Raw genomic sequence first — 20,490 nt, 5'->3', positions numbered from 1 at the left:
AGCAGCACCAAATTCCCCCTAAAGACCTCTGCCATTTTTGGCATTTTTAACACTAACTCTAAAGACAGAGGAGTTTTTGGAATCAGTTATGTAGCTTTTCCACCTCTGCCTACAAATTCTCTCAATTAGCTTTGCTTTCTGCCCACTAAGGTAGCTAAAGTGTTACCAAGAAAGAAATAAAAGCATAAGCCTTAGCACAGAAAGTGAAAAAGAATCCAAACACCACCAAATGCAAAAAAACAATGAGTTCTTCAAGAATTAAACTATGGCCTATTGTTTTAAAAGCAACTACACCCACCAGCATAACACCAATGCCAACCCTCACATTGCTTTCGTATTGGAGACTAACCCTACAAAGTATTTAATCAACAACTGAAGAGCAGAAGATCAGTTAGATGAGACAGTTGAAAAAATCTAAGAAATATTCTCTTCAATTTTTTTCTCATTTTCGTGTTTGCTAAACTCTAAGAAGAAAGAAGAGCATGAGCCTTAACACGAAAAATTAAAACAGACTAAAAGCATCACCAAATGTGAAAAACAATTCATGCGTTGGCCAGGAATTGAACCCGGGTCAACTGTTTGGAAGGCAGCTATGCTCACCACTATACCACCAACACTTACAGAAGCCATGTTTTTTTCTTACATTTTCTGCACTAACAATACAAAATTATTAGTAAAAAGTAAGACGTGCCAGGAAAAAAAAACCGACATAAGTATTGCATTGACCAGGAATCAATCGCAGGTCAACTGCTTGGAAGGCAGGTTTGCTCACCACTATACCAAAAATGCTTAAGGTATCCAGCATTTTTTTCACATTTTCTGCACTAACCCTACAAAATTGTTAGTAAAAATTATGACGTGCCTGAAAAAAAAACACACCCATGTTTTGCATTGGCCGGGAATCGAACCCGGGTCAACTGCTTGGAAGGCAGCTATGCTCACCACTATACCACCAATGCTTACAGGATCAGCTTTTTTTTTTACATTTTCTGCACTAACATTACAAAATAGTTTGTAAAATGTATGATATGCCAGAAATAAAACTACATAAGTATTGCATTGGCCGGGAATCAAACCCGGGTCAACTGCTTGGGAAGCAGCTATGCTCACCACTATACCACCAATGCATGAACCAACTTGACTGGTTTGGGATTATGGCCGTTAAATCTGCTAAAGTTTTACTTAGAAAAAGGAGGACTGAATATGTCTTGAAAGAGCCAATTACTAAAAAGTTTAAAAACAAGGCAAAGCATTGTCCAAAACTCAAAGATGAATTCTTGTGAATCAGCTATGGAGCTTTTCCAGAAATTCTTACAATTCTCTCAATTAGTTTCACTTTTTTGACAATAAGGTAACTAAACTCTTACCAAGAAAGAAAGTACACTATGAGCCTTAGCTCAAACAGATTACAAAGAGTCAACAGCAGCGCCAAATTCCCCCTAAACACCTCTGCCATTTTTGGCATTTTTAACACTAACTCTAAAGACAGAGGAGTTTTTGGAATCAGTTATGTAGCTTTTCCACCTCTGCCTACAAATTCTCTCAATTAGCATTGCTTTCTGCCCACTAAGGTAGCTAAAGTGTTACCAAGAAAGAAATAAAAGCATAAGCCTTAGCACAGAAAGTGAAAAAGATTCCAAACACCACCAAATGCAAAAAAACAATGAGTTCTTCAAGAATTAAACTATAGCCTATTGTTTTAAAAGCAACTACACCCACCAGCATAACACCAATGCCCACCCTGACATTGCTTTCGTATTGGAGACTAACCCTACAAAGTATTTAATCAACAACTGAAGAGCAGAAGATCAGTTAGATGAGACAGTTGAAAAAAATCTAAGAAATATTCTCTTCAATTTTTTTCTCATTTTCGTGGTTGCTAAACTCTAAGAAGAAAGAAGAGCATGAGCCTTAACACGAAAAATTAAAACAGACTAAAAGCATCACCAAATGTGAAGAACAATTCATGCGTTGGCCAGGAATCGAACCTGGGTCAACAGATTGGAAGGCAGCTATGCTCACCACTATACCACCAACATTTACAGAAGCCATGTTTTTTTCTTACATTTTCTGCACTAACAATACAAAATTATTAGTAAAAAGTAAGACGTGCCAGGAAAAAAAAAACCCACATAAGTATTGCATTGACCAGGAATCAATCGCAGGTCAACTGCTTGGAAGGCAGGTTTGCTCACCACTATACCAAAAATGCTTAAGGTACCCAGCATTTTTTTCACATTTTCTGCACTAACCCTACAAAATTGTTAGTAAAAATTATGACGTGCCTGAAAAAAAAATACTCCCATGTTTTGCATTGGCTGGGAATCGAACCCGGGTCAACTGCTTGGAAGGCAGCTATGCTCACCACTATACCACCAATGCTTACAGGATCAGCTTTTTTTTTTACATTTTCTGCACTAACATTACAAAATAGTTTGTAAAATGTATGATATGCCAGAAATAAAACTACATAAGTATTGCATTGGCCGGGAATCGAACCCGGGTCAACTGCTTGGGAAGCAGCTATGCTCACCACTATACCACCAATGCATGAACCCACTTGACTGGTTTGGGATTATGGCCGTTAAATCTGCTAAAGTTTTACTTAGAAAAAGGAGGACTGAATATGTCTTGAAAGAGCCAATTACTAAAAAGTTTAAAAACAAGGCAAAGCATTGTCCAAAACTCAAAGATGAATTCTTGTTAATCAGCTATGGAGCTTTTCCACCAATTCTTACAATTCTCTCAATTAGTTTCACTTTTTTGACAATAAGGTAACTAAACTCTTACCAAGAAAGAAAGTACACTATGAGCCTTAGCTCAAACAGATTACAAAGAGTCAACAGCAGCACCAAATTCCCCCTAAACACCTCTGCCATTTTTGGCATTTTTAACACTAACTCTAAAGACAGAGGAGTTTTTGGAATCAGTTATGTAGCTTTTCCACCTCTGCCTACAAATTCTCTCAATTAGCTTTGCTTTCTGCCCACTAAGGTAGCTAAAGTGTTACCAAGAAAGAAATAAAAGCATAAGCCTTAGCACAGAAAGTGAAAAAGATTCCAAACACCACCAAATGGAAAAAAACAATGAGTTCTTCAAGAATTAAACTATGGCCTATTGTTTTAAAAGCAACTACACCCACCAGCATAACACCAATGCCAACCCTGACATTGCTTTCGTATTGGAGACTAACCCTACAAAGTATTTAATCAACAACTGAAGAGCAGAAGATCAGTTACATGAGACAGTTGAAAAAAATCTAAGAAATATTCTCTTCAATTTTTTTCTCATTTTCGTGGTTGCTAAACTCTAAGAAGAAAGAAGAGCATGAGCCTTAACACGAAAAATTAAAACAGACTAAAGGCATCACCAAATGTGAAAAACAATTCATGCGTTGGCCAGGAATCGAACCTGGGTCAACAGCTTGGAAGGCAGCTATGCTCACCACTATACCACCAACACTTACAGAAGCCATGTTTTTTTCTTACATTTTCTGCACTAACAATACAAAATTATTAGTAAAAAGTAAGACGTGCCAGGAAAAAAAAAACCCACATGAGTATTGCATTGACCAGGAATCAATCGCAGGTCAACTACTTGGAAGGCAGGTTTGCTCACCACTATACCAAAAATGCTTAAGGTACCCAGCATTTTTTTCACATTTTCTGCACTAACCCTACAAAATTGTTAGTAAAAATTATGACGTGCCTGAAAAAAAGAACACACCCATGTTTTGCATTGGCTGGGAATCGAACCCGGGTCAACTGCTTGGAAGGCAGCTATGCTCACCACTATACCACCAGTGCTTACAGGATCAGCTTTTTTTTTTACATTTTCTGCACTAACATTACAAAATAGTTTGTAAAATGTATGATATGCCAGAAATAAAACTACATAAGTATTGCATTGGCCGGGAATAGAATCCGGGTCAACTGCTTGGGAAGCAGCTATGCTCACCACTATACCACCAATGCATGAACCGACTTGACTGGTTTGGGATTATGGCTGTTAAATCTGCTAAAGTTTTACTTAAAAAAAGGAGGACTGAATATGTCTTGAAAGAGCCAATTACTAAAAAGTTTAAAAACAAGGAAAAGCTTTGTCCAAAACTCAAAGATGAATTCTTGTGAATCAGCTATGGAGCTTTTCCACCAATTCTTACAATTCTCTCAATTATTTTCACTTTTTTGCAATAAGGTAACTAAACTCTTACCAAGAAAGAAAGTACACTATGAGCCTTAGCTCAAACAGATTACAAAGAGTCAAAAGCAGCACCAAATTCCCCCTAAAGACCTCTGCCATTTTTAGCATTTTTAACACTAACTCTAAAGACAGAGGAGTTTTTGGAATCAGTTATGTAGCTTTTCCACCTCTGCCTACAAATTCTCTCAATTAGCTTTGCTTTCTGCCCACTAAGGTAGCTAAAGTGTTACCAAGAAAGAAATAAAAGCATAAGCCTTAGCACAGAAAGTGAAAAAGATTCCAAACACCACCAAATGCAAAAAAACAATGAGTTCTTCAAGAATTAAACTATGGCCTATTGTTTTAAAAGCAACTACACCCACCAGCATAACACCAATGCCAACCCTCACATTGCTTTCGTATTGGAGACTAACCCTACAAAGTATTTAATCAACAACTGAAGAGCAGAAGATCAGTTAGATGAGACAGTTGAAAAAATCTAAGAAATATTCTCTTCAATTTTTTTCTCATTTTCGTGTTTGCTAAACTCTAAGAAGAAAGAAGAGCATGAGCCTTAACACGAAAAATTAAAACAGACTAAAAGCATCACCAAATGTGAAAAACAATTCATGCGTTGGCCAGGAACTGAACCCGGGTCAACTGTTTGGAAGGCAGCTATGCTCACCACTATACCACCAACACTTACAGAAGCCATGTTTTTTTCTTACATTTTCTGCACTAACAATACAAAATTATTAGTAAAAAGTAAGACGTGCCAGGAAAAAAAAACCCACATAAGTATTGCATTGACCAGGAATCAATCGCAGGTCAACTGCTTGGAAGGCAGGTTTGCTCACCACTATACCAAAAATGCTTAAGGTACCCAGCATTTTTTTCACATTTTCTGCACTAACCCTACAAAATTGTTAGTAAAAATTATGACGTGCCTGAAAAAAAAACACACCCATGTTTTGCATTGGCTGGGAATCGAACCCGGGTCAACTGCTTGGAAGGCAGCTATGCTCACCACTATACCACCAATGCTTACAGGATTAGCTTTTTTTTTTACATTTTCTGCACTAACATTACAAAATAGTTTGTAAAATGTATGATATGCCAGAAATAAAACTACATAAGTATTGCATTGGCCGGGAATCGAACCCGGGTCAACTGCTTGGGAAGCAGCTATGCTCACCACTATACCACCAATGCATGAACCAACTTGACTGGTTTGGGATTATGGCCGTTAAATCTGCTAAAGTTTTACTTAGAAAAAGGAGGACTGAATATGTCTTGAAAGAGCCAATTACTAAAAAGTTTAAAAACAAGGCAAAGCATTGTCCAAAACTCAAAGATGAATTCTTGTGAATCAGCTATGGAGCTTTTCCACCAATTCTTACAATTCTCTCAATTAGTTTCACTTTTTTGACAATAAGGTAACTAAACTCTTACCAAGAAAGAAAGTACACTATGAGCCTTAGCTCAAACAGATTACAAAGAGTCAACAGCAGCACCAAATTCCCCCTAAAGACCTCTGCCATTTTTGGCATTTTTAACACTAACTCTAAAGACAGAGGAGTTTTTGGAATCAGTTATGTAGCTTTTCCACCTCTGCCTACAAATTCTCTCAATTAGCTTTGCTTTCTGCCCACTAAGGTAGCTAAAGTGTTACCAAGAAAGAAATAAAAGCATAAGCCTTAGCACAGAAAGTGAAAAAGATTCCAAACACCACCAAATGGAAAAAAACAATGAGTTCTTCAAGAATTAAACTATGGCCTATTGTTTTAAAAGCAACTACACCCACCAGCATAACACCAATGCCAACCCTGACATTGCTTTCGTATTGGAGACTAACCCTACAAAGTATTTAATCAACAACTGAAGAGCAGAAGATCAGTTAGATGAGACAGTTGAAAAAAATCTAAGAAATATTCTCTTCAATTTTTTTCTCATTTTCGTGGTTGCTAAACTCTAAGAAGAAAGAAGAGCATGAGCCTTAACACGAAAAATTAAAACAGACTAAAAGCATCACCAAATGTGAAAAACAATTCATGCGTTGGCCAGGAATCGAACCTGGGTCAACAGCTTGGAAGGCAGCTATGCTCACCATTATACCACCAACACTTACAGAAGCCATGTTTTTTTCTTACATTTTCTGCACTAACAATACAAAATTATTAGTAAAAAGTAAGACGTGCCAGGAAAAAAAAAACCCACATAAGTATTGCATTGTCCAGGAATCAATCGCAGGTCAACTGCTTGGAAGGCAGGTTTGCTCACCACTATACCAAAAATGCTTAAGGTACCCAGCATTTTTTTCACATTTTCTGCACTAACCCTACAAAATTGTTAGTAAAAATTATGACGTGCCTGAACAAAAAACACACCCATGTTTTGCATTGGCCGGGAATCGAACCCGGGTCAACTGCTTGGAAGGCAGCTATGCTCACCACTATACCACCAATGCTTACAGGATCAGCTTTTTTTTTACATTTTCTGCACTAACATTACAAAATAGTTTGTAAAATGTATGATATGCCAGAAATAAAACTACATAAGTATTGCATTGGCCGGGAATAGAATCCTGGTCAACTGCTTGGGAAGCAGCTATGCTCACCACTATACCACCAATGCATGAACCAACTTGACTGGTTTGGGATTATGGCTGTTAAATCTGCTAAAGTTTTACTTAAAAAAAGGAGGACTGAATATGTCTTGAAAGAGCCAATTACTAAAAAGTTTAAAAACAAGGAAAAGCTTTGTCCAAAACTCAAAGATGAATTCTTGTGAATCAGCTATGGAGCTTTTCCACCAATTCTTACAATTCTCTCAATTATTTTCACTTTTTTGCAATAAGGTAACTAAACTCTTACCAAGAAAGAAAGTACACTATGAGCCTTAGCTCACACAGATTACAAAGAGTCAAAAGCAACACCAAATTCCCCCTAAAGACCTCTGCCATTTTTGGCATTTTTAACACTTACTCTAAAGACAGAGGAGTTTTTGGAATCAGTTATGGAGCTTTTCCACCTCTGCCTACAAATTCTCTCAATTAGCTTTGCTTTCTGCCCACTAAGGTAGCTAAAGTGTTACCAAGAAAGAAATAAAAGCATAAGCCTTAGCACAGAAAGTGAAAAAGATTCCAAACACCACCAAATGCAAAAAAACAATGAGTTCTTCAAGAATTAAACTATGGCCTATTGTTTTAAAAGCAACTACACCCACCAGCATAACACCAATGCCAACCCTCACATTGCTTTCGTATTGGAGACTAACCCTACAAAGTATTTAATCAACAACTGAAGAGCAGAAGATCAGTTAGATGAGACAGTTGAAAAAATCTAAAAAATATTCTCTTCAATTTTTTTCTCATTTTCGTGTTTGCTAAACTCTAAGAACAAAGAAGAGCATGAGCCTTAACACGAAAAATTAAAACAGACTAAAAGCATCACCAAATGTGAAAAACAATTCATGCGTTGGCCAGGAATTGAACCCGGGTCAACTATTTGGAAGGCAGCTATGCTCACCACTATACCACCAACACTTACAGAAGCCATGTTTTTTTCTTACATTTTCTGCACTAACAATACAAAATTATTAGTAAAAAGTAAGACGTGCCAGGAAAAAAAAACCCACATAAGTATTGCATTGACCAGGAATCAATCGCAGGTCAACTGCTTGGAAGGCAGGTTTGCTCACCACTATACCAAAAATGCTTAAGGTACCCAGCATTTTTTTCACATTTTCTGCACTAACCCTACAAAATTGTTAGTAAAAATTATGACGTGCCTGAAAAAAAAACACACCCATGTTTTGCATTGGCTGGGAATCAAACCGGGTCAACTGCTTGGAAGGCAGCTATGCTCACCACTATACCACCAATGCTTACAGGATCAGCTTTTTTTTTTACATTTTCTGCACTAACATTACAAAATAGTTTGTAAAATGTATGATATGCCAGAAATAAAACTACATAAGTATTGCATTGGCCGGGAATCGAACCCAGATCAACTGCTTGGGAAGCAGCTATGCTCACCACTATACCACCAATGCATGAACCAACTTGACTGGTTTGGGATTATGGCCGTTAAATCTGCTAAAGTTTTACTTAGAAAAAGGAGGACTGAATATGTCTTGAAAGAGCAAATTACTAAAAAGTTTAAAAACAAGGCAAAGCATTGTCCAAAACTCAAAGATGAATTCTTGTGAATCAGCTATGGAGCTTTTCCACCAATTCTTACAATTCTCTCAATTAGTTTCACTTTTTTGACAATAGGGTAACTAAACTCTTACCAAGAAAGAAAGCACACTATGAGCCTTAACTCAAACAGATTACAAAGAGTCAACAGCAGCACCAAATTCCCCCTAAAGACCTCTGCCATTTTTGGCATTTTTAACACTAACTCTAAAGACAGAGGAGTTTTTGGAATCAGTTATGTAGCTTTTCCACCTCTGCCTACAAATTCTCTCAATTAGCTTTGCTTTCTGCCCACTAAGGTAGCTAAAGTGTTACCAAGAAAGAAATAAAAGCATAAGCCTTAGCACAGAAAGTGAAAAAGATTCCAAACACCACCAAATGGAAAAAAACCATGAGTTCTTCAAGAATTAAACTATGGCCTATTGTTTTAAAAGCAACTACACCCACCAGCATAACACCAATGCCAACCCTGACATTGCTTTCGTATTGGAGACTAACCCTACAAAGTATTTAATCAACAACTGAAGAGCAGAAGATCAGTTAGATGAGACAGTTGAAAAAAATCTAAGAAATATTCTCTTCAATTTTTTTCTCATTTTCGTGGTTGCTAAACTCTAAGAAGAAAGAAGAGCATGAGCCTTAACACGAAAAATTAAAACAGACTAAAAGCATCACCAAATGTGAAAAACAATTCATGCGTTGGCCAGGAATCGAGCCTGGGTCAACAGCTTGGAAGGCAGCTATGCTCACCACTATACCACCAACACTTACAGAAGCCATGTTTTTTTCTTACATTTTCTGCACTAACAATACAAAATTATTAGTAAAAAGTAAGACGTGCCAGGAAAAAAAAAACCCACATAAGTATTGCATTGACCAGGAATCAATCGCAGGTCAACTGCTTGGAAGGCAGGTTTGCTCACCACTATACCAAAAATGCTTAAGGTACCCAGCATTTTTTTCACATTTTCTGCACTAACCCTACAAAATTGTTAGTAAAAATTATGACGTGCCTGAAAAAAAAATACACCCATGTTTTGCATTGGCCAGGAATCGAACCCGGGTCAACTGCTTGGAAGGCAGCTATGCTCACCACTATACCACCAATGCTTACAGGATCAGCTTTTTTTTTTACATTTTCTGCACTAACATTACAAAATAGTTTGTAAAATGTATGATATGCCAGAAATAAAACTACATAAGTATTGCATTGGCTGGGAATCGAACCCGGGTCAACTGCTTGGGAAGCAGCTATGCTCACCAATATACCACCAACGCATGAACCCACTTGACTGGTTTGGGATTATGGCCGTTAAATCTGCTAAAGTTTTACTTACAAAAAGGAGGACTGAATATGTCTTGAAAGAGCCAATTACTAAAAAGTTTAAAAACAAGGCAAAGCATTGTCCAAAACTCAAAGATGAATTCTTGTTAATCAGCTATGGAGCTTTTCCACCAATTCTTAAAATTCTCTCAATTAGTTTCACTTTTTTGACAATAAGGTAACTAAACTCTTACCAAGAAAGAAAGTACACTATGAGCCTTAGCTCAAACAGATTACAAAGAGTCAACAGCAGCACCAAATTCCCCCTAAACACCTCTGCCATTTTTGGCATTTTTAACACTAACTCTAAAGACAGAGGAGTTTTTGGAATCAGTTATGTAGCTTTTCCACCTTTGCCTACAAATTCTCTCAATTAGCTTTGCTTTCTGCCCACTAAGGTAGCTAAAGTGTTACCAAGAAAGAAATAAAAGCATAAGCCTTAGCACAGAAAGTGAAAAAGATTCCAAACACCACCAAATGGAAAAAAACAATGAGTTCTTCAAGAATTAAACTATGGCCTATTGTTTTAAAAGCAACTACACCCACCAGCATAACAACAATGCCAACCCTGACATTGCTTTCGTATTGGAGACTAACCCTACAAAGTATTTAATCAACAACTGAAGAGCAGAAGATCAGTTACATGAGACAGTTGAAAAAAATCTAAGAAATATTCTCTTCAATTTTTTTCTCATTTTCGTGGTTGCTAAACTCTAAGAAGAAAGAAGAGCATGAGCCTTAACACGAAAAATTAAAACAGACTAAAGGCATCACCAAATGTGAAAAACAATTCATGCGTTGGCCAGGAATCGAACCTGGGTCAACAGCTTGGAAGGCAGCTATGCTCACCACTATACCACCAACACTTACAGAAGCCATGTTTTTTTCTTACATTTTCTGCACTAACAATACAAAATTATTAGTAAAAAGTAAGACGTGCCAGGAAAAAAAAAACCCACATAAGTATTGCATTGACCAGGAATCAATCGCAGGTCAACTGCTTGGAAGGCAGGTTTGCTCACCACTATACCAAAAATGCTTAAGGTACCCAGCATTTTTTTCACATTTTCTGCACTAACCCTACAAAATTGTTAGTAAAAATTATGACGTGCCTGAAAAAAAAACACACCCATGTTTTGCATTGGCTGGGAATCGAACCCGGGTCAACTGCTTGGAAGGCAGCTATGCTCACCACTATACCACCAATGCTTACAGGATCAGCTTTTTTTTTTACATTTTCTGCACTAACATTACAAAATAGTTTGTAAAATGTATGATATGCCAGAAATAAAACTACATAAGTATTGCATTGGCCGGGAATCGAACCCGGGTCAACTGCTTGGGAAGCAGCTATGCTCACCACTATACCACCAATGCATGAACAAACTTGACTGGTTTGGGATTATGGCCGTTAAATCTGCTAAAGTTTTACTTAGAAAAAGGAGGACTGAATATGTCTTGAAAGAGCCAATTACTAAAAAGTTTAAAAACAAGGCAAAGCATTGTCCAAAACTCAAAGATGAATTCTTGTGAATCAGCTATGGAGCTTTTCCACCAATTCTTACAATTCTCTCAATTAGTTTCACTTTTTTGACAATAAGGTAACTAAACTCTTACCAAGAAAGAAAGTACACTATGAGCCTTAGCTCAAACAGATTACAAAGAGTCAACAGCAGCACCAAATTCCCCCTAAAGACCTCTGCCATTTTTGGCATTTTTAACACTAACTCTAAAGACAGAGGAGTTTTTGGAATCAGTTATGTAGCTTTTCCACCTCTGCCTACAAATTCTCTCAATTAGCTTTGCTTTCTGCCCACTAAGGTAGCTAAAGTGTTACCAAGAAAGAAATAAAAGCATAAGCCTTAGCACAGAAAGTGAAAAAGATTCCAAACACCACCAAATGCAAAAAAACAATGAGTTCTTCAAGAATTAAACTATAGCCTATTGTTTTAAAAGCAACTACACCCACCAGCATAACACCAATGCCCACCCTGACATTGCTTTCGTATTGGAGACTAACCCTACAAAGTATTTAATCAACAACTGAAGAGCAGAAGATCAGTTAGATGAAACAGTTGAAAAAAATCTAAGAAATATTCTCTTCAATTTTTTTCTCATTTTCGTGGTTGCTAAACTCTAAGAAGAAAGAAGAGCATGAGCCTTAACACGAAAAATTAAAACAGACTAAAAGCATCACCAAATGTGAAAAACAATTCATGCGTTGGCCAGGAATCGAACCTGGGCCAACAGCTTGGAAGGCAGCTATGCTCACCACTATACCACCAACACTTACAGAAGCCATGTTTTTTTCTTACATTTTCTGCACTAACAATACAAAATTATTAGTAAAAAGTAAGACGTGCCAGGAAAAAAAAAACCTACATAAGTATTGCATTGACCAGGAATCAATCGCAGGTCAACTGCTTGGAAGGCAGGTTTGCTCACCACTATACCAAAAATGCTTAAGGTACCCAGCATTTTTTTCACATTTTCTGCACTAACCCTACAAAATTGTTAGTAAAAATTATGACGTGCCTGAAAAAAAAACACACCCATGTTTTGCATTGGCCAGGAATCGAACCCGGGTCAACTGTTTGGAAGGCAGCTATGCTCAACACTATACCACCAATGCTTACAGGATCAGTTTTTTTTTTTACATTTTCTGCACTAACATTACAAAATAGTTTGTAAAATGTATGATATGCCAGAAATAAAACTACATAAGTATTGCATTGGCCGGGAATCGAACCCGGGTCAACTGCTTGGGAAGCAGCTATGCTCACCACTATACCACCAATGCATGAACCAGCTTGACTGGTTTGGGATTATGGCCGTTAAATCTGCTAAAGTTTTACTTAGAAAAAGGAGGATTGAATATGTCTTGAAAGAGCCAATTACTAAAAAGTTTAAAAACAAGGCAAAGCATTGTCCAAAACTCAAAGATGAATTCTTGTGAATCAGCTATGGAGTTTTTCCACCAATTCTTACAATTCTCTCAATTAGTTTCACTTTTTTGACAATAAGGTAACTAAACTCTTACCAAGAAAGAAAGTAAACTATGAGCCTTAGCTCAAACAGATTACAAAGAGTCAACAGCAGCACCAAATTCCCCCTAAAGACCGCTGCCATTTTTGGCATTTTTAACACTAACTCTAAAGACAGAGGAGTTTTTGGAATCAGTTATGTAGCTTTTCCACCTCTGCCTACAAATTCTCTCAATTAGCTTTGCTTTCTGCCCACTAAGGTACCTAAAGTGTTACCAAGAAAGAAATAAAAGCATAAGCCTTAGCACAGAAAGTGAAAAAGATTCCAAACACCACCAAATGCAAAAAAACAATGAGTTCTTCAAGAATTAAACTATAGCCTATTGTTTTAAAAGCAACTACACCCACCAGCATAACACCAATGCCCACCCTGACATTGCTTTCGTATTGGAGACTAACCCTACAAAGTATTTAACCAACAACTGAAGAGCAGAAGATCAGTTAGATGAAACAGTTGAAAAAAATCTAAGAAATATTCTCTTCAATATTTTTCTCATTTTCGTGGTTGCTAAACTCTAAGAAGAAAGAAGAGCATGAGCCTTAACACGAAAAATTAAAACAGACTAAAAGCATCACCAAATGTGAAAAACAATTCATGCGTTGGCCAGGAATCGAACCTGGGTGAGCAGCTTGGAAGGCAGCTATGCTCACCACTATACCACCAACACTTACAGAAGCCATGTTTTTTTCTTACATTTTCTGCACTAACAATACAAAATTATTAGTAAAAAGTAAGACGTGCCAGGAAAAAAAAAACCCACATAAGTATTGCATTGACCAGGAATCAATCGCAGGTCAACTGCTTGGAAGGCAGGTTTGCTCACCACTATACCAAAAATGCTTAAGGTACCCAGCATTTTTTTCACATTTTCTGCACTAACCCTACAAAATTGTTAGTAAAAATTATGACGTGCCTGAAAAAAAAACACACTCATGTTTGGCATTGGCCGGGAATCGAACCCGGGTCAACTGCTTGGAAGGCAGCTATGCTCACCACTATACCACCAATGCTTACAGGATCAGCTTTTTTTTTTACATTTTCTGCACTAACATTACAAAATAGTTTGTAAAATGTATGATATGCCAGAAATAAAACTACATAAGTATTGCATTGGCCGGGAATCGAACCCGGGTCAACTGCTTGGGAAGCAGCTATGCTCACCACTATACCACCAATGCATGAACCAGCTTGACTGGTTTGGGATTATGGCCGTTAAATCTGCTAAAGTTTTACTTAGAAAAAGGAGGACTGAATATGTCTTGAAAGAGCCAATTACTAAAAAGTTTAAAAACAAGGCAAAGCATTGTCCAAAACTCAAAGATGAATTCTTGTGAATCAGCTATGGAGCTTTTCCACCAATTCTTACAATTCTCTCAATTAGTTTCACTTTTTTGCAATAAGGTAACTAAACTCTTACCAAGAAAGAAAGTACACTATGAGCCTTAGCTCAAACAGATTACAAAGAGTCAACAGCAGCACCAAATTCCCCCTAAAGACCTCTGCCATTTTTGGCATTTTTAACACTAACTCTAAAGACAGAGGAGTTTTTGGAATCAGTTATGTAGCTTTTCCACCTCTGCCTACAAATTCTCTCAATTAGCTTTGCTTTCTGCCCACTAAGGTAGCTAAAGTGTTACCAAGAAAGAAATAAAAGCATAAGCCTTAGCACAGAAAGTGAAAAAGATTTCAAACACCACCAAATGCAAAAAAACAATGAGTTCTTCAAGAATTAAACTATGGCCTATTGTTTTAAAAGCAACTACACCCACCAGCATAACACCAATGCCAACCCTGACATTGCTTTCGTATTGGAGACTAACCCTACAAAGTATTTAATCAACAACTGAAGAGCAGAAGATCAGTTAGATGAGACAGTTGAAAAAAATCTAAGAAATATTCTCTTCAATTTTTTTCTCATTTTCGTGGTTGCTAAACTCTAAGAAGAAAGAAGAGCATGAGCCTTAACACGAAAAATTAAAACAGACTAAAAGCATCACCAAATGTGAAAAACAATTCATGCATTGGCCGGGAATCAAACCCGGGTCAACAGCTTGGAAGGCAGCTAATCTCACCACTATACCACCAACACTTACAGAAGCCATGTTTTCTTCTTACATTTTCTGCACTAACAATACAAAATTATTAGTAAAAAGTAAGACGTGCCAGGAAAAAAAAAACCCACAGAAGTATTGCATTGACCAGGAATCATTCGCAGGTCAACTGCTTGGAAGGCAGGCTTGCTCACCACTATACCAAAAATGCTTAAGGTACCCAGCATTTTTTTCACATTTTCTGCACTAACCCTACAAAATTGTTAGTAAAAATTATGACGTGCCTGAAAAAAAAACACACCCATGTTTTGCATTGGCCGGGAATCGAACCCAGGTCAACTGCTTGGAAGGCAGCTATGCTCACCACTATACCACCAATGCTTACAGGATCAGCTTTTTTTTTTACATTTTCTGCACTAACATTACAAAATAGTTTGTAAAATGTATGATATGCCAGAAATAAAACTACATAAGTATTGCATTGGCCGGGATTTGAACCTGGGTCAACTGCTTGGGAAGCAGCTATGCTCACCACTATACCATCAATGCATGAACCAATTTGTCTGGTTTGGGATTATGGCCGTTAAATCTGCTAAAGTTTTACTTAGAAAAAGGAGGACTGAATATGTCTTGAAAGAGCCAATTACTAAAAAGTTTAAAAGCAAGGCAAAGCATTGTCCAAAACTCAAAGATGAATTCTTGTGAATCAGCTATGGAGTTTTTCCACCAATTCTTACAATTCTCTCAATTAGTTTCACTTTTTTGACAATAAGGTAACTAAACTCTTACCAAGAAAGAAAGTACACTATGAGCCTTAGCTCAAACAGATTACAAAGAGTCAACAGCAGCACCAAATTCCCCCTAAAGACCTCTGCCATTTTTGGCATTTTTAACACTAACTCTAAAGACAGAGGAGTTTTTGGAATCAGTTATGTAGCTTTTCCACCTCTGCCTACAAATTCTCTCAATTAGCTTTGCTTTCTGCCCACTAAGGTAGCTAAAGTGTTACCAAGAAAGAAATAAAAGCATAAGCCTTAGCACAGAAAGTGAAAAAGAGTCCAAACACCACCAAATGGAAAAAAACAATGAGTTCTTCAAGAATTAAACTATGGCCTATTGTTTTAAAAGCAACTACACCCACCAGCATAACACCAATGCCAACCCTGACATTGCTTTCATATTGGAGACTAACCCTACAAAGTATTTCATCAACAACTGAAGAGCAGAAGATCAGTTAGATGAGACAGTTGAAAAAAATCTAAGAAATATTCTCTTCAATTTTTTTCTCATTTTCGTGGTTGCTAAACTCTAAGAAGAAAGAAGAGCATGAGCCTTAACACGAAAAATTAAAACAGACAAAAAGCATCACCAAATGTGAAAAACAATTCATGCGTTGGCCGGGAATCAAACCCGGGTCAACAGCTTGGAAGGCAGCTATGCTCACCACTATACTACCAACACTTACAGAAGCCATGTTTTTTTCTTACATTTTCTGCACTAACAATACAAAATTATTAGTAAAAAGTAAGACGTGCCAGGAGAAAAAACCACACATAAGTATTGCATTGACCAGGAATCAATCGCAGATCAACTGCTTGGAAGGCAGGTTTGCTCACCACTATACCAAAAATGCTTAAGGTACCCAGCATTTTTTTCACATTTTCTGCACTAACCCTACAAAATTGTTAGTAAAAATTATGACGTGCCTGAAAAAAAAACACACCCATGTTTTGCATTGGCCAGGAATTGAACCCGGGTCAACTGCTTGGAAGGCAGCTATGCTCACCACTATACCGCCAATGCTTACAGGATCAGCCTTTTTTTTTACATTTTCTGCACTAACATTACAAAATAGTTTGTAAAATGTATGATATGCCATAAATAAATCTACATAAGTATTGCATTGGCCGGGAATCGAACCCGGGTCAACTGCTTGGGAAGCAGCTATGCTCACCACTATACCATCAATGCATGAACCAACTTGACTGGTTTAGGATTATGGCCGTTAAATCTGCTAAAGTTTTACTTAGAAAAAGGAGGACTGAATATGTCTTGAAAGAGCCAATTACTAAAAAGTTTAAAAACAAGGCAAAGCATTGTCCAAAACTCAAAGATGAATTCTTGTGAATCAGCTATGGTGTTTTTCCACCAATTCTTACAATTCTCTCAATTAGTTTCACTTTTTTGACAATAAGGTAACTAAACTCTTACCAAGAAAGAAAGTACACTATGAGCCTTTGCTCAAAAAGACTACAAAGAGTCAGCACCAGCACCAAATTCCCCCTAAAGACCTCTGCCATTTTTGGCATTTTTAACACTAACTCTAAAGACAGAGGAGTTTTTGGAATCAGTTATGTAGCTTTTCCACCTCTGCCTACAAATTCTCTCAATTAGCTTTGCTTTTTGCCAACTAAGGTAGCTAAAGTGTTACCAAGAAAGAAATAAAAGCATAAGCCTTAGCATAGAAAGTGAAAAAGAGTCCAAACACCACCAAATGCACTCTGCCTACAAATTCTCTCAATTAGCTTTGCTTTTTGCCAACTAAGGTAGCTAAAGTGTTACCAAGAAAGAAATAAAAGCATAAGCCTTAGCACAGAAAGTGAAAAAGAGTCCAAACACCACCAAATGCAAAAAAACAATGAGTTCTTCAAGAATTAAACTATGGCCTATTGTTTTAAAAGCAACTACACCCACCAGCATAACACCAATGCCAACCCTGACATTGCTTTCGTATTGGAGACTAACCCTAGAAAGTATTTAATCAACAACTGAAGAGCAGAAGATCAGTTAGATGAGACAGTTGAAAAAAATCTAAGAAATATTCTCTTCAATTTTTTTCTCATTTTCGTGGTTGCTAAACTCTAAGAAGAAAGAAGAGCCTGAGACTTAACACGAAAAATTAAAACAGACTAAAAGCATCACCAAATGTGAAAAACAATTCATGCATTGGCCGGGAATCAAACCCGGGTCAACAGCTTGGAAGGCAGCTATTCTCACCACTATACCACCAACACTTACAGAAGCCATGTTTTCTTCTTACATTTTCTGCACTAACAATACAAAATTATTAGTAAAAAGTAAGACGTGCCAGGAAAAAAAAAACCCACAGAAGTATTGCATTGACCAGGAATCAATCGCAGGTCAACTGCTTGGAAGGCGGGCTTGCTCACCACTATACCAAAAATGCTTAAGGTACCCAGCATTTTTTTCACATTTTCTGCACTAACCCTACAAAATTGTTAGTAAAAATTATGACGTGCCTGAAAAAAAAACACACCCATGTTTTGGATTGGCCGGGAATCGAACCCAGGTCAACTGCTTGGAAGGCAGCTATGCTCACCACTATACCACCAATGCTTACAGGATCAGCTTTTTTTTTTACATTTTCTGCACTAACATTACAAAATAGTTTGTAAAATGTATGATATGCCATAAATAAATCTACATAAGTATTGCATTGGCCGGGAATCGAACCCGGGTCAACTGCTTGGGAAGCAGCTATGCTCACCACTATACCATCAATGCATGAACCAACTTGACTGGTTTAGGATTATGGCCGTTAAATCTGCTAAAGTTTTACTTAGAAAAAGGAGGACTGAATATGTCTTGAAAGAGCCAATTACTAAAAAGTTTAAAAACAAGGCAAAGCATTGTCCAAAACTCAAAGATGAATTCTTGTGAATCAGCTATGGTGTTTTTCCACCAATTCTTACAATTCTCTCAATTAGTTTCACTTTTTTGACAATAAGGTAACTAAACTCTTACCAAGAAAGAAAGTACACTATGAGCCTTTGCTCAAAAAGACTACAAAGAGTCAGCACCAGCACCAAATTCCCCCTAAAGACCTCTGCCATTTTTGGCATTTTTAACACTAACTCTAAAGACAGAGGAGTTTTTGGAATCAGTTATGTAGCTTTTCCACCTCTGCCTACAAATTCTCTCAATTAGCTTTGCTTTTTGCCAACTAAGGTAGCTAAAGTGTTACCAAGAAAGAAATAAAAGCATAAGCCTTAGCACAGAAAGTGAAAAAGAGTCCAAACACCACCAAATGCAAAAAAACAATGAGTTCTTCAAGAATTAAACTATGGCCTATTGTTTTAAAAGCAACTACACCCACCAGCATAACACCAATGCCAACCCTGACATTGCTTTCGTATTGGAGACTAACCCTACAAAGTATTTAATCAACAACTGAAGAGCAGAAGATCAGTTAGATGAGACAGTTGAAAAAAATCTAAGAAATATTCTCTTCAATTTTTTTCTCATTTTCGTGGTTGCTAAACTCTAAGAAGAAAGAAGAGCCTGAGACTTAACACGAAAAATTAAAACAGACTAAAAGCATCACCAAATGTGAAAAACAATTCATGCATTGGCCGGGAATCAAACCCGGGTCAACTGCTTGGAAGGCAGCTATTCTCACCACTATACCACCAACACTTACAGAAGCCATGTTTTCTTCTTACATTTTCTGCACTAACAATACAAAATTATTAGTAAAAAGTAAGACGTGCCAGGAAAAAAAAAACCCACAGAAGTATTGCATTGACCAGGAATCAATCGCAGGTCAACTGCTTGGAAGGCGGGCTTGCTCACCACTACACCAAAAATGCTTAAGGTACCCAGCATTTTTTTCACATTTTCTGCACTAACCCTACAAAATTGTTAGTAAAAATTATGACGTGCCTGAAAAAAATACACACCCATGTTTTGCATTGGCCGGGAATCGAACCCAGGTCAACTGCTTGGAAAGCAGCTATGCTCACCACTATACCACCAATGCTTACAGGATCAGCTTTTTTTTTTACATTTTCTGCACTAACATTACAAAATAGTTTGTAAAATGTATGATATGCCAGAAATAAAACTACATAAGTATTGCATTGGCCGGGAATCGAACCTGGGTCAACTGCTTGGGAAGCAGCTATGCTCACCACTATACCATCAATGCATGAACCAATTTGACTGGTTTGGGATTATGGCCGTTAAATCTGCTAAAGTTTTACTTAGAAAAAGGAGGACTGAATATGTCTTGAAAGAGCCAATTACTAAAAAGTTTAAAAACAAGGCAAAGCATTGTCCAAAACTCAAAGATGAATTCTTGTGAATCAGCTATGGAGTTTTTCCACCAATTCTTACAATTCTCTCAATTAGTTTCACTTTTTTGACAATAAGGTAACTAAACTCTTACCAAGAAAGAAAGTAAACTATGAGCCTTAGCTCAAACAGATTACAAAGAGTCAACAGCAGCACCAAATTCCCCCTAAAGACCTCTGCCATTTTTGGCATTTTTAACACTAACTCTAAAGACAGAGGAGTTTTTGGAATCAGTTATGTAGCTTTTCCACCTCTGCCTACAAATTCTCTCAATTAGCTTTGCTTTCTGCCCACTAAGGTAGCTAAAGTGTTACCAAGAAAGAAATAAAAGCATAAGCCTTAGCACAGAAAGTGAAAAAGAGTCCAAACACCACCAAATGGAAAAAAACAATGAGTTCTTCAAGAATTAAACTATGGCCTATTGTTTTAAAAGCAACTACACCCACCAGCATAACACCAATGCCAACCCTGACATTGCTTTCGTATTGGAGACTAACCCTACAAAGTATTTCATCAACAACTGAAGAGCAGAAGATCAGTTAGATGAGACAGTTGAAAAAAATCTAAGAAATATTCTCTTCAATTTTTTTCTCATT

At 37.2% G+C, this 20,490-nt stretch overlaps 18 non-coding genes across 18 annotated transcripts; all 18 read right to left on the bottom strand.

The window, feature by feature from the left end:
• Positions 1-887: 887 nt before the first annotated feature.
• TRNAG-UCC (transfer RNA glycine (anticodon UCC)) lies at positions 888-959 on the bottom strand. Its single transcript has one exon. It is a non-coding gene; the product is annotated as a tRNA-Gly (tRNA).
• A 96-nt stretch (positions 960-1,055) lies between these two features.
• On the bottom strand, positions 1,056-1,127 carry TRNAG-CCC (transfer RNA glycine (anticodon CCC)). The gene has a single exon. It is a non-coding gene; the product is annotated as a tRNA-Gly (tRNA).
• A 1,183-nt stretch (positions 1,128-2,310) lies between these two features.
• Positions 2,311-2,382, bottom strand: TRNAG-UCC (transfer RNA glycine (anticodon UCC)). The gene has a single exon. It is a non-coding gene; the product is annotated as a tRNA-Gly (tRNA).
• Positions 2,383-2,478: 96 nt separating this feature from the next.
• On the bottom strand, positions 2,479-2,550 carry TRNAG-CCC (transfer RNA glycine (anticodon CCC)). The gene has a single exon. It is a non-coding gene; the product is annotated as a tRNA-Gly (tRNA).
• A 2,604-nt stretch (positions 2,551-5,154) lies between these two features.
• TRNAG-UCC (transfer RNA glycine (anticodon UCC)) lies at positions 5,155-5,226 on the bottom strand. The gene has a single exon. It is a non-coding gene; the product is annotated as a tRNA-Gly (tRNA).
• A 96-nt stretch (positions 5,227-5,322) lies between these two features.
• On the bottom strand, positions 5,323-5,394 carry TRNAG-CCC (transfer RNA glycine (anticodon CCC)). The gene has a single exon. It is a non-coding gene; the product is annotated as a tRNA-Gly (tRNA).
• A 1,183-nt stretch (positions 5,395-6,577) lies between these two features.
• Positions 6,578-6,649, bottom strand: TRNAG-UCC (transfer RNA glycine (anticodon UCC)). Its single transcript has one exon. It is a non-coding gene; the product is annotated as a tRNA-Gly (tRNA).
• A 1,514-nt stretch (positions 6,650-8,163) lies between these two features.
• On the bottom strand, positions 8,164-8,235 carry TRNAG-CCC (transfer RNA glycine (anticodon CCC)). Its single transcript has one exon. It is a non-coding gene; the product is annotated as a tRNA-Gly (tRNA).
• Positions 8,236-9,418: 1,183 nt separating this feature from the next.
• Positions 9,419-9,490, bottom strand: TRNAG-UCC (transfer RNA glycine (anticodon UCC)). Its single transcript has one exon. It is a non-coding gene; the product is annotated as a tRNA-Gly (tRNA).
• A 1,351-nt stretch (positions 9,491-10,841) lies between these two features.
• TRNAG-UCC (transfer RNA glycine (anticodon UCC)) lies at positions 10,842-10,913 on the bottom strand. The gene has a single exon. It is a non-coding gene; the product is annotated as a tRNA-Gly (tRNA).
• Positions 10,914-11,009: 96 nt separating this feature from the next.
• TRNAG-CCC (transfer RNA glycine (anticodon CCC)) lies at positions 11,010-11,081 on the bottom strand. Its single transcript has one exon. It is a non-coding gene; the product is annotated as a tRNA-Gly (tRNA).
• A 1,351-nt stretch (positions 11,082-12,432) lies between these two features.
• On the bottom strand, positions 12,433-12,504 carry TRNAG-CCC (transfer RNA glycine (anticodon CCC)). The gene has a single exon. It is a non-coding gene; the product is annotated as a tRNA-Gly (tRNA).
• A 1,183-nt stretch (positions 12,505-13,687) lies between these two features.
• TRNAG-UCC (transfer RNA glycine (anticodon UCC)) lies at positions 13,688-13,759 on the bottom strand. Its single transcript has one exon. It is a non-coding gene; the product is annotated as a tRNA-Gly (tRNA).
• Positions 13,760-13,855: 96 nt separating this feature from the next.
• Positions 13,856-13,927, bottom strand: TRNAG-CCC (transfer RNA glycine (anticodon CCC)). Its single transcript has one exon. It is a non-coding gene; the product is annotated as a tRNA-Gly (tRNA).
• Positions 13,928-15,109: 1,182 nt separating this feature from the next.
• On the bottom strand, positions 15,110-15,181 carry TRNAG-UCC (transfer RNA glycine (anticodon UCC)). Its single transcript has one exon. It is a non-coding gene; the product is annotated as a tRNA-Gly (tRNA).
• A 1,518-nt stretch (positions 15,182-16,699) lies between these two features.
• On the bottom strand, positions 16,700-16,771 carry TRNAG-CCC (transfer RNA glycine (anticodon CCC)). Its single transcript has one exon. It is a non-coding gene; the product is annotated as a tRNA-Gly (tRNA).
• A 1,482-nt stretch (positions 16,772-18,253) lies between these two features.
• TRNAG-CCC (transfer RNA glycine (anticodon CCC)) lies at positions 18,254-18,325 on the bottom strand. Its single transcript has one exon. It is a non-coding gene; the product is annotated as a tRNA-Gly (tRNA).
• A 1,183-nt stretch (positions 18,326-19,508) lies between these two features.
• Positions 19,509-19,580, bottom strand: TRNAG-UCC (transfer RNA glycine (anticodon UCC)). Its single transcript has one exon. It is a non-coding gene; the product is annotated as a tRNA-Gly (tRNA).
• Positions 19,581-20,490: the final 910 nt, after the last annotated feature.

This window comes from Phyllobates terribilis, unplaced genomic scaffold (assembly GCF_046119375.1).
Source record: "Phyllobates terribilis strain yellow unplaced genomic scaffold, ASM4611937v1 Scaffold_3__8_contigs__length_932513732, whole genome shotgun sequence".
NCBI classification, from domain to species: Eukaryota; Metazoa; Chordata; class Amphibia; order Anura; family Dendrobatidae; genus Phyllobates; species Phyllobates terribilis.
Note: the sequence above shows the minus strand (reverse complement) of the source record. Positions and strands in the feature narration are given on the sequence as shown.